At 39.9% G+C, this 15,751-nt stretch overlaps 2 pseudogenes; both read right to left on the bottom strand.

Annotated features, from left to right (window-relative positions):
* Positions 1-1,918: 1,918 nt before the first annotated feature.
* LOC101597926 lies at positions 1,919-2,816 on the bottom strand (annotated as a pseudogene).
* A 1,789-nt stretch (positions 2,817-4,605) lies between these two features.
* Positions 4,606-6,724, bottom strand: LOC101597639 (annotated as a pseudogene).
* Positions 6,725-15,751: the final 9,027 nt, after the last annotated feature.

Genomic DNA, 15,751 nt, shown 5'->3' with positions numbered 1-15,751 from the left:
GGACCCAGATGTAAGCCCTAGTAGCTATAGCCACCTGGTATTTGATAAAAATGCCAAAAATACTCATTGGAGAAGAGACAGCCTCTTCAGCAAATGGTGTTTTGAAAACTGGATATATATTTGCAGAAGGATGAAAATAGATTCTTCTCTCTCGCCATGCACAAGAATTAAGTCCAAATGGATTAAAGACCTTAACATCAGACCTGAAACTCTGAAACTGCTAGAGGAAAAATGTAGGGGAAACCCTTCAACATATTGGTCTTGGCAAAGACTTTCTGAATACAACCCCAATTGCTCAGGCAATAAAACCACAGATTAATCACTGGGACCTCATGAAATTACAAAGATTTTGCACTGCAAAGGGCACAGTGAAAAAAGCAAAGAGGCAACCTACAGAATGGGAAAAAAATTTTTTCCAGCTATATATCTGATAGAGGATTAGTATCTAGGATATACAAAGAACTCAAAAAGTTAAATAATAAGGAATCAAACAAGCCAATCAAAAAATGGGCAATGGAGCTAAATAGAGTTCTCAAAGGAAGAAATACGAATGGCATATAAGCATCTAAAAAAATGTTCTACGTCACTAGTCATCAGGGAAATGCAGATTAAAACTACATTGAGATTCCATCTCACTCCTGTCAGATTGGCCACCATCATGAAAACAAATGATCATAAATGTTGGCGGGGATGTGGGATAAAAAGGAACCCTTCTACACTGCTGGTGGGAATGCAATCTAGTCCAGCCATTGTGGAAAACAGTGAGAAGGTTCCCAAAACAGCTAAAGATTGATCTACCATATGACCCAGCTATAGCACTCCTAGGCATATATCCAAAGGACTCATCTCATTTCCTTAGAAGTACATGCTCAACCATGTTTATTGCTGCTCAATTTATAATAGCTGGGAAATGGAACCAGCCTAGATGTCCCTCAACAGATGAGTGGATAATGAAGATGTGGCACATTTATACAATGGCGTTCTACTCAGTGGTAAAGAAAAATGAAGTTATGAAATTTGCAGAAAAATGGGTGGACCTGGAAAGTATTATACGAAGTGAGGTAACCCAGGCCCAGAAAGCCAAGCGCCACATGTTCTTTCTCATATGTGGATTCTAGCTACAGATGACTGGGCTTCTGTGTGAGAATGAAAATACTTAGTAGCAGAGACCAGTAAGGTAAAAAGGAGACATAAAGTGTAGGGAAAGGAAGGGAGGAGAATACTTAATAAGTTGATATTGTATATATGTAATTACAATGATTGTAATGGGGTGGTAATATGATGGAGAATGGAATTTCAAATGGGAAAGTTTGGGTTGGGTAGGGAGGGAATTACCATGGGATATATTTTATAATCATGGAAAATGTTAATAAAAATTAAAAAAAAAAAAGAAAGAAAGCAAAGGGGAAGACTAACCTACTTCCTTTTAAAAATTGTTCATGCACTTTGGTGTGCATCTGTTGAGACTATGAGAACAAGAGGTTGGAGACATCCCATCCAGGCCATACTTGGGGGGCAGCAGCACTTTTGCACCTGCCTGTCATGGGACATTAGGGTGTGGGGTAAGTTCTTGCTTTCAATGCGGGGTGAAGCCTTGCCCAGCTTCCTAGTTCAAGGTTGACTCTTTCCTCTAAAATCTTTGCTGAGTCTTTGGCTTCATGCACAGGAACTTTCAACTTCTATGCAAAAAGGTACAATACAACTAGAATATAAAAGTTTTGTTCGTATAAGGCCATCTGTTCAAGTCCACCTTGGAAACCTGTAACAGATATTTAAATACTACAGTGAAAAGGCATCTTATTATACTTTTAAAAACATTTGAATTCACTACGATTAAATATGTAAAAACAAATCATTTCCCTTTGAGAGCACTTTATCCTTTGAAGAAGGGGAGGAGGATTGGAGGGCACCACCATGACTAATGCTTCAGCTAAGGTTAGGCTTCAGTGGAGGCCTTGCTGGGGTGGTAGTCATTCAGGAGCTCCTCTGGCTGCCATGTCAGCAAGGCAATGAGGATGAGGTGAGGCACCCCATCAATGCCATGCAGTGTGGTTTGGCAGTTCCCATGTTTGCTGTGGTTGATCAGTCTTTCGAGGCAATTTGTCTCTGGAGTGGCATCCACGCAGTAGGTTTTCCTCAGAAACTAAAAAGAGTACATGTGGCAGCCTGTGGAGGGGTCTAGCGCATACAGAGCCTCCTGGCCTCAGTGATCTCAGTGAGGTCCCCTTTGTATTCCACCACAAAGTCGCCCTGCAGAACTGCTCCGTGGCGATCAAGTCCCTGCCTTTGCCATCAACGAGATCAATCTTCATGCCTTCTTCCTTCCCACTCTCGATCAGCTCATCTATTCTTTTCTGTTCTTCAGACTACAGCTCAGCTTTGCTTTTCCTGGAGATTCTTCCAAATGGGTAGAGATCTGTGTTTGTGATTCTGCTGCGTCTTTCCTTGAGCTTTTTTCCAGGGGGCCTGCTTGCCCTTGAGGGGCTTTTTCAGAGCTTGCTTAGTGACAACTGCGTTGGTAGAATCAAATGATGGGGGTGGAGTTTTTGGAGGTTCTGCTGCTTCAGAGTTTTGGTTTGGAAAAGGTGCCAGAAGGGTCTCTCCTGGCATCTTTGATCTTCTGTTCCTCGGACTTCATGGTGTCTCTTATGACATTCTCAGCGTTTCTTTTCTCTTCTCATTTCCTGTAGAGACCAGCTAATGGTTTCCGTTGACTTTGACTTGTGCTGTGCAACTGAGTTCTCATGCTGACGTGGGGTACACACTCTGGAGCCCTTGGTCGGGCTCATGTAGGAATACATCTTTAATTGCTCAGCAAACAAATTCTGCGTGTTGGTGGAGGGCCTCCCTGGGCCCCTTTGTGTGCGGACCGTCACTGCCGCTGACTCCACCCTGAGAGTCTTGGACATCTTCCTGCCTAGAGAGGGGACCAGGGGGAAGTGGGGGGAGGGGGCGCTCAGGGTGACGCAGTGCCCTTGCTGCCCTCAAAGCAACACTTCCCCACCAGGATCCTTCATTTTCTTCAATCAAGTTAAGCCTACTGTCACAAGCTGATTGCTCTAGGAGATAATTCCGTTAAATTTCATTAATACGATTGTTGGTTCTTTGATAGTTTGCTTCAAGTTCAGCAATTATTTTTTTAAAATCTGGGTCTCATTTGTTGTGTTTCATTTTGGGAATGAATTTCTGTTGATTTCTCTATAATTTCATTGGGGGCTTCCATTGTAGGACTAGACATCTTTGATGGAGATCTCTCAGTTTTCTGACTTCATTGGCTTTTTTGCATTTTTTCCTACCCATTTTAGAAAGACTATTTTATTGAAGAGGAAACAAGTTTTTGTCCTTTTGTCCATTCACGCCCTGACTCAGGTGAACAAGGATATTGATACCTAGTGGCCAGTCAGGATACCACAGCAACAGGCCTGATTCCACAGCTCACACAGGGTCCAGGCCTCCCCAAACAAGGCAGGGTAGGACCTACCAAGACCAGGGAACTGGAAGGAGCAAGGGAACAGAGATCTGGCCTCCTTCCTGCAGTGCCATACAGCACACAAACTAGTGCAGGTAACCCAGACTAGGGAGTTGGGAGGAGCAGGAAAACAGGGTCAGGCCTACTCATCCCAGACTGCTGCAGTTGCCCACACACTGTCTTTGCAAGGACCTCAGAACAGGGAGGTAGGAGAAGCCTGGAAATGGGTCTGACCTACTCCAGACTGCAGTACCTGCCCACATACTGTCCATGAAAGGAGCTCTGAACCTTACAATTTTATTTAATTAATTAATTTATTTATGTATTTATTTTTTGAGGTAGGGTTTCCCTCTAGCTCAGGCTGACCTGGAATTCACTATGTAGTCTCAGGGTGGCCTCAAACTCTTGGTGATCCTTCTACCTCTGTTTCCCAAGTGCTAGGATTAAAGGCATGTGCCACCACGCCTGGCTCTCTTACAATTTTATTTTTAAAATTTTATTTATTTATTTGACAGAGAAAAAGGGAAGAAGAGAAAGGGAGAGAGAGGGAGAGGGAGAAGGGGTGTGCCATTGCCTCTAGCCACTGTCAGTGAACTCCAGATGCATGTGCCCCCTTGTGCTTCTGGCTAACTTGGGTCTTGGGGAATCCAACCTGGGACTTTGTAGGCAAATGCCTTAACCACTAAGATATCCCTCCAGCCCTGAACCTTATAATTTTGAAAAAGGACACCAATGTTTGAAATCTATGGCTTTATGTAATATGTAAGAATCATGTGTTTTGAAATTAAAACTTGAAAACATAACTGGTATCAAGTTATATGTGGGCCAAATGAAAGCCTTTTCTCCCTGCGCATCCATTTCATCACTGTTTCAAAGTAAGCAAACACTTCTCACCAACCATGTGTGGAAAATTGTGCAAAGTTGATAGCATCTATGTTTTTGTAATTGAATTACATCTTATTTTCATTAAGAATACATGAAATATCCTCTGTAAACTTTCCATATTCTAAAAGTAGGAAACAGATGTCTCATGTCTAAAAGAAACATGTTCAAAGAAACTGAAGACAAGACATAATTACCAATACTCTTGAACAATGTCTAAAGAAAGTTTCACATGTATTGTAAACACTCTATATTCAATTTACTAAGCCCAGTAAAGACTTTGCTTTTTCAACAACTTTATGGAATGCACACTTGACCTCTTTGTTTCTCAGGCCATGGTGCAGAACACAGATGTCATCTTTTCTGTGTCCATCGGATGACGGAAACTGAGCTGTATGTACGTGAAGATGATGGTCCCATAGAAAATGGCAACTGCAGTGGTGTGAGAAGCACAAGCAGATAAAGTTTTATTTCATCCCTCAGCTGAACACATCCTCAGGATTGCAACAAAACCAAGAAGGTAACAACATATCAAGAAAACAAAGAGAGTTAACATGACTTTGAATCCTGCCAATGTGAATGATACAATATCATTTGTGTAGATATCAGAGCAAGAAAGAGCAAGTCATGGGGGAATATCACAGAGTAAGGGATTAACCACATTAGAATGATAGAAGGAGAGATGGAAAGCTAAGGCAACATGAATTGGGTATTACCAGAACCCACATATGGAGGAACCACTGGCCATTAGTGATACAGATGGTATTTGTCATGGTGGTGGTGTAATGCATGGGCTTACCCACTGCTGCTTGGTGGTCAAACACTATTGCTCCTGAGTGATACATTGTCCAAAAGAGGTTTACACATGACTTATTTATATCCTCTTAGATTTTGATTAGCCCTACCTCTACCTTTCCTTTACTCAGTATCTTCCCTTGACCTCACTTAGGCCTTTTCACCCCAATTAATCTGTTCTTCTACTTACATATATACAATACCATCCTATTCTAGAAAAATTTCAGTGCCATGGATGGGCTACATTCCAGTGATCTGTTAGCCAGTGAGTTCCTGATGCCCCCAAAGCATTACAAGCCATTGCTGAGGCTCTTGGTTTCCCACAAGAAATAGATGGTAAAACCCTATTGCTGAAGACTCTACATACTTGGGCAAGGTCACTGAGAAATCCTGTGGGAGCTCAGCTGAAAACCTCCTCCATGCAGACAAGAAGACAGAAAGCTGGGAAAATCTATGCTGCATGTAGTTCAATGGGAAAGAGAGAAATCACCAGTGGAGATACTCAACAGTGGACACTGCAATCCTTAAATTTGGCAAGCCAGGCCAAATGAGCCAGTGGGTGCAATAGTGGTACATTTGTTATGGGGGAAACCAACCACCCACTTATTTGACTGGAGGCCCACTCCATGGGAGGGAATAAAACCCTGATACTGAAAATCTACAACAGGGGTAGTCATGAGCCCTAGGGGTGTAATGTCTGCTGGTGTCTGGCTAAATGTATATACTATGCTCACCAAACTGCCCAATAAGCCCTGCTCTTAATGCTCATACCTATATATTAATGCTATTCTTATTTTAGTTAGAGACCTTTCTCTTTTCAGAGGGCAGTGACCTTGGAATGACTCAGAAGGCACCATGGTTCTGAGAAAAAGTGACAGAGGAGTGCTCAACCCTGAAATATCTCTATCACACCTTCCAAGGCTCAAGGTCCATTGCGGAAGAGGTAGCAGATAAAATGTAAGAGCCAAAGGAAGGGTAGGACTCCTTACAATGTGCTTCTCAAGACACAAAAGTGGCCTGGATATCCATGACCTCACAGTGCCTGACACTACCTACACAAGACCATCATAAGAGAAGGAAAAGATCATGACATGAAAATAAAAGAGAGACTGATGTAGAGGGGCTGGGGATATCATGGAGAATGAAGTTTCAAGGAGAAAGTGGGGGGAGGGAGGGAATTGTCAAGGGATTTTGTTCACAATCATGAAAGTTGTCAATAAATTAAATTAAATTAAATTAAATTAAACACAACTAAGGCAAGAATGAAACAACAATGATGATTCAAAGGCTGTAAAGAACATCTCCAAGAGGCATTGTAGGAAATGACCTTGCCTACTCTGAGAAACCCCACCATCACCTTAGAAGTGACAGTGGAGGCATAAACACAGTGCACCAGGGAGAGGCGACTGAGGAAGAAGTACATGGGAGTGTGGAGCCGAGAGTCCAGCAGAATCAACATGATCATCCCAAGGTGATGCCGTAAATGACACTGAAGATTATAAATAAAGGGACTTGAAGCTCAGGGGTGTCTCTTAATCCCACAAGAATAACTTCAGACACCTTTGAAATATTCTCCATCAAAGTAATTTGGCAGTTATGACAAGTACCTTGGATAAGATGAGGAAATACATGTTATGTTAGAGGAACACCACCATGAGATCTGAGAAATGACCAAATTCTCTTGCTCATGTTTTAGTTTTCTGTTCAGTATAGAAGTATGTATGAAAGGCAGTGGACTGAGTGCTGGGTGGGAGCAGGCAGTTACTTCATGTGGAGTTGAGGCAGATGGGGCATCTTTGCAGACAGTGGCTGCCACAGGTGGTTCATATTGTATTGTTAGGTCTTAAATCCATTTTTGCTCATATAGTATATTATCTTATACAAAAGTGTATAAATTCATTACTTGTACTTATAATGACTGAGCATTCATGTCTAAAATATACACTGAAACCTCAATCAGTAGAATATACTGTGAAGGATATGTAGTCATTCTTTGGAATATTTGTATGACAAAAGCTTGTCAATTCCTTTCCCATCTCCAATAAATTCCTCACCACCCTTAAGACATGCATTCATCTATGGTCAGACTTCACTGATACTCTAAGGCTATCCTTTATGAAGGCCCTTAGTGGAAGCCTTGCTTGTAAACATTTGTACCTTTGTAAAAAAGCATGTTCTTAGTGTGATATATTTCAGTATGATAAAAAGAAAAAGGAACAGTTTTTCAAATGGTAGAAGCAGAGCTTTAACTGCTTTTTCTTCATCTCTCAATCCTTTTCTTTCACATAAACTTATGTTTTCCATTTTCCACCATCACCCAGGTCTTCCCTTTATTTTGTATTTGGAGAGAGTATAACAAGAAAGAAAAAAAATCCTCTAATTATCCCCTAGAGAAATGTTGACCTAAACCAGAACTTATTGCATCATACCTATGATTATATTCACATCCATGGTGGCTCAGAACTATGCTGTTGTGGCTACAGTATGCATTCTTTCAATGAAAGATTATTGGGTCATATTGATTTCTTCACACTTAAAATATGCCACATTCAAGGCAGGAGAGGATACGTCTTTATCTTTAGTGATAGCCAAGATGAAAATAACTTGTACCCTTACCTGAAAGATTCTATCTATGATCTTGCTTTATGTGTAGCCATCAACCCAGGCATTTCTAAAGGGCATCTGATGATCCTGAGCATGTTGCCTGGGAAGAGTAGTGAACATAAAGGTAGATGATGGGCAATAACACAGTATCTGCAGCATAGCTATTCAGCCATCTGGGCATTGTTTTCATTTATTTTTCACTTGGAAAATAAAAATGATTGGACATGGGATCTGCCCTTTTATGACTATCATTTTATGCCCAATTACTTTAACTAGCTATGCTTGCACATCTTAATACTTATTATTGTTTTTATATTATTTATTTATTTTTCAGGGAGAGAGAGTGGGGGGAGGTTGGGGGCTTCCGGGGGAGAATACCTAGGGCCTTGAGCCATTGCAAATAAACTCCAGATCCATGTGCCAATTTATGCATCTTGTTTTACATGTGTACTGTGGAATCAAACCTGGATTGTAAGGCTTTACAGGCAAATATCTTACCCACTTGTAGAGAGCTGTATGAAACAAAGCCCAAGCTTGTGTACTTTCCAATATCACAGCAGAGATGGCAAGCTTTGCATGCCTCTCAGGGGAGAGAGTGCCACACAAGTGCATGTCTCTGAAAGCTCCTGATTCCACATTGTCCCTTCCACCTAACTTTGATAGACACAACAGAGGATAGTGTTTGCATTTCGATGGAGAATGCTTACGAAGAACTATTGAAATAGTAGCCTAGAGAAAAGAGCCTTAAACCATCACATCAGCTGTGCTATAGATAAACAACATAAAATGAAAATGAAAGTCATATTAAAAATCTCTAGTTAAGGCAACATTCGAATCTTTCCTTTTTATTAGTCAAACTACTGTTTATTTTCTCTGTTTTTTTCTCAATTTTTATTAACATTTTATGTGATTATAAAAAATATCCCATGGTAATACCCTCCCCCCCCACTTTCCCCTTTGAAATTTCATTCTCCATCCTATCACCTCCCCATCTCAATCAGTCTCTTTTAATTTGATGTGATGATCTTTTCCTCCTCTTATGATGGTCTTGTGTAGGTAGTGTAAGGCACTATGAGGTCATGGATAGCCACGCCATTTTATGTCTGGAGGGAGCACTTTGTAAGGAGTACTACCCTTCCTTTGGCTCTTACATTCTTTCTGCCACCTCCTCCGCATTAGACCCTGAGCCTTGGAAGGTGTAATAGAAATGTTTCTCAGTACTCCAGTCACTTCTTTCCAACACTATGATACCTTCTGAGTCATCCCAAGGTAACTGCCATCTGAAAAGAGAAGATTCTCTACCCAAAGTGAGAGTAGCGTTAATATAAGAGTATAAGTATTAAGAGAAGTGCTTACTGGGCAGTTTGATAAGCATAGTATGTACATTTTTCCAGACATCAGCAGATGTTACACCCCTAGCGCTCATGTCTAACCCTATTTTAAGTTTTCAGTATCAGGGATGTGTTTTCCCCCATGGAACAGGCCTCCAGTCCAATTGGAGGGCAGGTGGTTTCCACTAAGACAGGCCTGTCACTATTATATCAGTTGGCTCACTTGGCCTGGCTGGCCAATTATAAGTCTTGCAGTGTCCATTGTTGAGTATCTTCACTGGTAGATTCTCTTTCTCCCATTGAACTACATGTAGAAGGGCTTCTTCCAAATGTCTGTCAGCTCAGTTCCAGCAAGATTTCTCAGTGGCCTTACAGCCCAAGTATGTGGATTCTTCATCAATAGGGTCTTACCATCGATTCCTGGTGGGAAACCAAGGCCCTTGGTAATGGCATAAAATGTTTGGGGGCATCAGGGACCTCCCTGGCCAACAACTCACTGGAGGCATCCCCTCCCTGGTACTTAAAATTTTCTAACAACAATCAATGGCTCCTGAGTTTTCCATTGTCTGAAACTGGAGGATTCCATATGATTTATTTGAATTCTCTTAGATTTTGATTAGCCCTCCCTCCAACTTTCCTTTACTTAATCTCCTCTCCTGACCTCACTTTGGGCCTTTTCACCCCTATTAGTCTATTCTTCTACTTACATATATACAATATCAACCTATTAAGTGCCCTCCTCCCTTCCTTTCTCTTCCCTTTATATCTCCTTTTTAACTTACTGGCCTCTGCTACTGAGTTTTTCTTCTCACACAGAAGCCCAATCATCTGTAGCTAGGATCCACATATGAGGGAGGACATGGGGCGCTTGGCTTTCTGGGCCTGGGTTACCTCACTTAGTATAATCCTTTCCAGATCCATCCATTTTTCTGCAAATTTCATAACTTCATTTTTCTTTACCACTTAGTAGAACTCCATTGTATAAATGTGCCATATCTTCATTATCCACTCATCTGTTGAGGGAGATCTAGGCTGGTCCATTTCCTAGCTAATATAAATTGAGCAGCAATAAACATGGTTGAGCATGTACTTCTAAGGAAATGAGATGAACCTTCTGATAGATGCCTATAGCTGGGTCATATGGTAGATCGATTTTTAGCTGTTTTGGGAACCTCCACACTGATTTCCACAATGGCTGGACCAGATGGCATTCCCACCAACAGTGTAGAAGGGTTCCTCTCTTTCCACATCCCCACCAACATTTATGATCATTTGTTTCCATGATGGTGGCCAATCTGACAGGAGTGAGATGGAACCGCAATGTAGTTTTAATCTGCATTTTCCTGATGACTAGTGATGTAGAACATTTTTTTAGATGCATATATGCCAATCGTATTTCTTCCTTTGAGATCTCTCTATTTAGCTCCATAGCCAATTTTTTGATTGGCTTGTTTGATTCCTTATTATTTAACTTTTTGAGTTCTTTGTATATCCTAGATATTAATCCTCTATCAGATATATAGCTCATGAAGATTTTTTTCCCATTTTGTAGGTTGCCTCTTTGATTTATTCACTGTGTCCTTTGAAGTGCAAAATCTTTGTAATTTCATGAGGTCCCAGTGGCTCATCTGTGGTTTTATTGTCTGAGCAATTGGGATTATGTTCAGAAAGTCTTTGCCAAGACCAATATGTTGAAGGGTTTCCCCTACTTTTTCCTCTAGCAGTTTTAGAGTTTCAGGTCTGATGTTAAGGTCTTTAATCCATTTGGACTTAATTCTTGTGCATGGTGAGAGAGAAGAATCTATTTTCATCCTTCTACAGATATATATCCAGTTTTCCCAACACCATTTGCTGAAGTGGCTGTCTTTTCTCCAATGAGTAGTTGTGGCATTTTTATCGAATATCAGGTGGCTATAGCTACCTGGACTTACATCTGGGTCCTCTGTTCTGTTCCATTGATCTACATGTCTGCTTCTGTGCCAGTACCACTATGTTTTTGTTAGTATGGCTGTGTAGTATAGGTTAAAATCTGGTATGGTGATACCACCAGTCTTATTTTTGTTGCTCAGTATTATTTTAGATATTTGAAGTTTTTTGTGATTCCAAATGAATTTTTGGATTGTTTTTTCTATTTCCATGATGAATGCCTTTGGAGTTTTGATGGGGATTGCATTAAATGTGTAGATTGCTTTTGGTAAGATTACCATTTTCACAATGTTGATTCTTCTAATCCAGGAACAAGGGATGCTTTTTCACTTTCTAGTGTCTTCTGTGATTTCTTGCTTGAGTGTTTTGAAGTTCTCATTGTAGAGATTCTTTACTTCCTTGGTTAGGTTAATTCCAAGTACCTTAATTTTTTTGATGCAATTGTGAATGTGAGTGATTCTCTGATTCCATCCTCTGTGTGTTTGTTGTTAGCATATATGAAGGCTATTGATTTCTGTGTATTTATTTTGTATCCTTCTACATGGCTGTAGTTGTATATCAGCTGTAACAGTTTGCTAGTAGAGTCTTTAGGGTCCTTTAATATATAGAATCATGTCATCTGCAAATAATGATAACTTGATTTCTTCCTTTCCAATTTGTATCCCTTTTATGTGTGTCTATTGCCTTATTGCTATGGCTAAGACTTCCAGTACTATATTAAATAAAAGTGGGGACAGTGGACACCTTTGTCTTGTTCCTGATTTTAGTGGAAAAGCTTCCAGTTTTTCCCCATTTAGTAATATGTTGGCTGTAGGCTTGTCATAAATAGCCTTTATTATATTGAGATATGTCCTTCTATTCCCAGTCTCTGTAGGAATTTTATGATGAAGGGATATTGGATTTTGTCAAACGCTTTCTCTGTGTCTAATGAGATGATCATATTATTTTTGTTCTTCAGTCCATTTACATAATGTATTACATTTATCGATTTGTGTCTGTTGAACCATTCTTACACTATGGGATAAATCCTTCTTGGTAAGGGTGAATGAAATTTTTGATATATTCTTGTATTCTGTTTGCCAATATTTTGTTGAGAATTTTTGTGTCCAAGCTCATGAGGAAGATTGGTCTGTAATTTTCTTTCTTCTTCTTCTTCTTTTTTTTTTTTTTTTTTTTTGTTCTATCTTTGCCTGCTTTGGGTATCAGGGTGATGTGCTGGCTTCATAGAAGGAGTTTGGTAGAATTCCTTCTTTTTATATTTTATGGAAAATCTTAGGAAGGATTGGTTTTAGTTCTTCCCTGAAGGTCTGGTAAAATTCACCAGTGAATCCATCTAGGCCTGGACTTCTTTTAGTTGGGAGAATTAATAACTGCTTGGATTTCCATACTTGTTATAGGTCTATTTAAGTGATTAATCTCATCTTGATTTAATTTAGGTTGGTCATATAAATCAAGGAAATCATCCATTTCTTTCAGATTTTCATACTTTGTGGAATATATGTTTTTATAATATGTCCCTATGATTTTTTTGAATTCTGGCATCTGTTGTGATGTTACCTTTTTCATCTCTGATTTTATTAATTTGTCTCTCTTCTCTCTTTCTTTTGGTCAGATTTGCTAAGGATTTATCAATCTTGTTTATCCTTTCAAAAAACCAACTCTTTGTTTCATTAATTCTTTGGATTCTTTTGTGTTTATATTTCATTAAGTTCTGTCCTAATCTTTATTATTTCTTTCTATCTACTGATTTTTGGTTTGCCTTGTTGTTCTTTTTTCAAGGCTTTAAGGTGAAACATTAGGTTGTTTACTTGCAACCTTTCTAATTTCTTAATATAGGCACTTAAAGCTATAAATTTCCCTCTTAGAACTGCCTTCATTTTGTCCCAGAGATTTTGGTATGTTGTGTTCTCATTATTGTTGGACTCTATAAATTTTTTGATTTCTTTCTTGATTTCTTCATTGACCCATTCATCATTTAGTAGTGTGTTCGTTAATTTCCATGATTTTGTGTATGCTCTATAGCCTTTCTTGCTGTTGATTTGTAGTTTGATTCCATTATGGTCAGATAGAATGCAAGGAATTATTTCAATTTTCCTGAATTTGTTAAGATTTGCTTTGTGTCCTAATATATGCTCTATTTTAGAGAATGTTCCATGTGTTGCTGAAAAGAATGTGAATTCTGAAGCATTTGGATGTAATGTCCTGTAGATATCTGTTAGGTCCATTCCTTCTGTGACCTCATTTAGTCCAGATGCCCCTCTGTTTATTTTTTCCCAGGAAGATCTGTCAATTGATGAGAGTGGGGTGTTAAAGTCACCCACCACCACTGTGTTTGGTGTTATCTGTGACCTTAGTTCTAATAGTGTTTGTTTGATGTATTTGGGAGCCCTCATATCAGGTGCATAAATGTTTAGGATTGTAAGGTCCTCCTGTTGGAGTGTGCCCTTAATCAGTATAAAGTGACCTTTCTTATCTTTCTTGACTAATGTTGGACTGAAGTCTACCTTGTCAGATATTAGGATAGCAACCCCTGCTTGTTTTCTAGGTCCACTTGCCTGAAACACAGTTTTCCAAACAAGTAATTCTGACTGGTTTTTCTTTATTTTTTCTATTTCCTTATTTATGTCTTGTATTGACATCTTTATTTCATTAAATTGGTGTCCTATGTCTTCTTTGATTCCTTTGATTTCTTCTTTGACTTCTTTGAACATATTTACAATCATTCTTTTGAAATCTTTCTCAGGCATTTCCTCTAACCTTTTGTCACTGGAGGTCATTTCTGATGCATTAATACTTTCTGGTAGATTTATATTGTCTTGATTTTTGGTGTTTCTTGTGTTATAATGTATATATTTTTGCATCTTAAATTAAGTTAATGCTTGGATTTTTCTAGTTAGCTGGGTATTCTTAGCTGTGTCAATTGGTCTGATGTTATATATCTTCAGGTTAGGAGGTTAAGATGTTAGGTGTGCCTCTGAAGGATCTCAGAGCATCTACAACAGTGTTCCTAGGGGTTGAGTTTGCCTGATATGGGAGTATTCAAGTAGACTGTGTGCAACAAAATATACAGTTTCTAAATTTTAACTAAACACTGTACACATTCAATCAAAAACAGCACTGAGTATTTATTCAAGAGTAGGTATTATAACAATCAGATACTCTATCAACAAAGAGGTTAAGATTTCTGCTCTGTGGAGGGTTCCAAGTCAGCTTGTGACCAAGTGAGACCCTTCCCTGGTGCAATCCAGTTACCTTTTTGGATGATTTTTGGTCTTAGTCAAGTAGGCTGGCTGTATTGCTGGACCACTGTTCTGTTTTCTGGAGCTGGCCTTTGGCTTTTCCTGTGGGGCAAACCAAGCCTTGCAACTGTGGCCCTGTACACCGGCACCACCACTGCTGCTGCTGAAGCTTCCACTGCTGGATCTGCCACTGCTGCTGCTGAAGCTTCCACTGCTGGATCTGCCACTGCTGCTGCTGAAGCTGCCACTGCTGGATCTGCCACTGCTGTTGCTGAAGCTGCCACTGCTAGATCTGCCACTGCTGCTGCTGAAGCTGCACTGCTGTATCCACTACCACTGCTGTTGAAACTGCCACTGCTGGATCTTCCACTGCTATAGCCACCACTGTTGCTGCTGCTGGAGCTGCTTCTGCCACTGCTGGATCTGCCATTCTCTGCATGCTCTGGATCTCTCCTACTTCTCTGCTGCCATTTTAATTTCTTATATACCTCAATTTTTAGTAAAAGTGTGTATTTTTTTAGGTTTGCTTTGGCTTTTTCTCCCCTAGGCTGCATTGGCCTGGTTCCTTTGCCACCATCTTAACTTAAACTCAACATTAGAATTTTATCCAAACATTTTTTTGTCTCAAAGACCTTACACGATTTTTTTAAACTTCCTTTTTTTTTTTTTTTTTTTTTTTTTTTTTTTTTTTTTTACATATGGACATACTTAGTATGTAAGCAACACAGGTTGGTACCATTATTTCCTTTATCATTTTTCCTTTTCTGAAGAGTCCCTTCTCATTGGGGATGCAGGTAAACCCCTTGGGGATTGTGAATCATGCTTTGTGGAAGCACCAGTCAGTTATGGAGTAGGGTCAATGTCTCTGTGAATAATGTCTCAACCTGTGGCTCTAACAATCTTTCTGCCCTCTCTTCCACAAAATTCCCTAATCCAGTTGGGTTCATCTTAAGTCTACTTCAATGATGGGCTCCTAGGAGACTCCAGATCTCTGCTATGGTAGGTGTTGAGTGTCCTTAGTGTCTTTCTCCTTCACCATTGTACTGATATCCAGGTTCACCAAGAAAGCAGGACTCTTGCTCATTGCTCCTATTCCTCTGTTTTCAGCTGGGACCAGGGTGAAGTGCACTGGGTCATTGATCTCCTCAGGTCATGCTCCCATCTGAAAAAGAGAAGCAGAATCTCCAGTAGAGAGTGAAGTCAGCACCAGTAAAATGGGATAATCATTATTAATTTAGAGATAAATTAAAGGGTGCAGACCATCTTAGAGCCCAAGATTAGTGGGATCTTGACATTGGAAAGTAAAATGTTATCTGGCTATGATTCTAACTTGTTTCCCAGTTCCAGATATAGTCTCCTTTCCACTGAGCAGATCTGTTAACCAATCCAAGAACAGTTGGTTAGTCACCATGACTCTGTGCCACTGTTGGACTTGTGTGAGCATCACATCAGATTGCTTCTGAGTAGTTTAGACTTTGAGTTGCTTGGACAGATGTTGGCCACTT

Source organism: Jaculus jaculus, chromosome 1 (genome assembly GCF_020740685.1).
Source record: "Jaculus jaculus isolate mJacJac1 chromosome 1, mJacJac1.mat.Y.cur, whole genome shotgun sequence".
Taxonomy (NCBI): domain Eukaryota; kingdom Metazoa; phylum Chordata; class Mammalia; order Rodentia; family Dipodidae; genus Jaculus; species Jaculus jaculus.
Note: the sequence above shows the minus strand (reverse complement) of the source record. Positions and strands in the feature narration are given on the sequence as shown.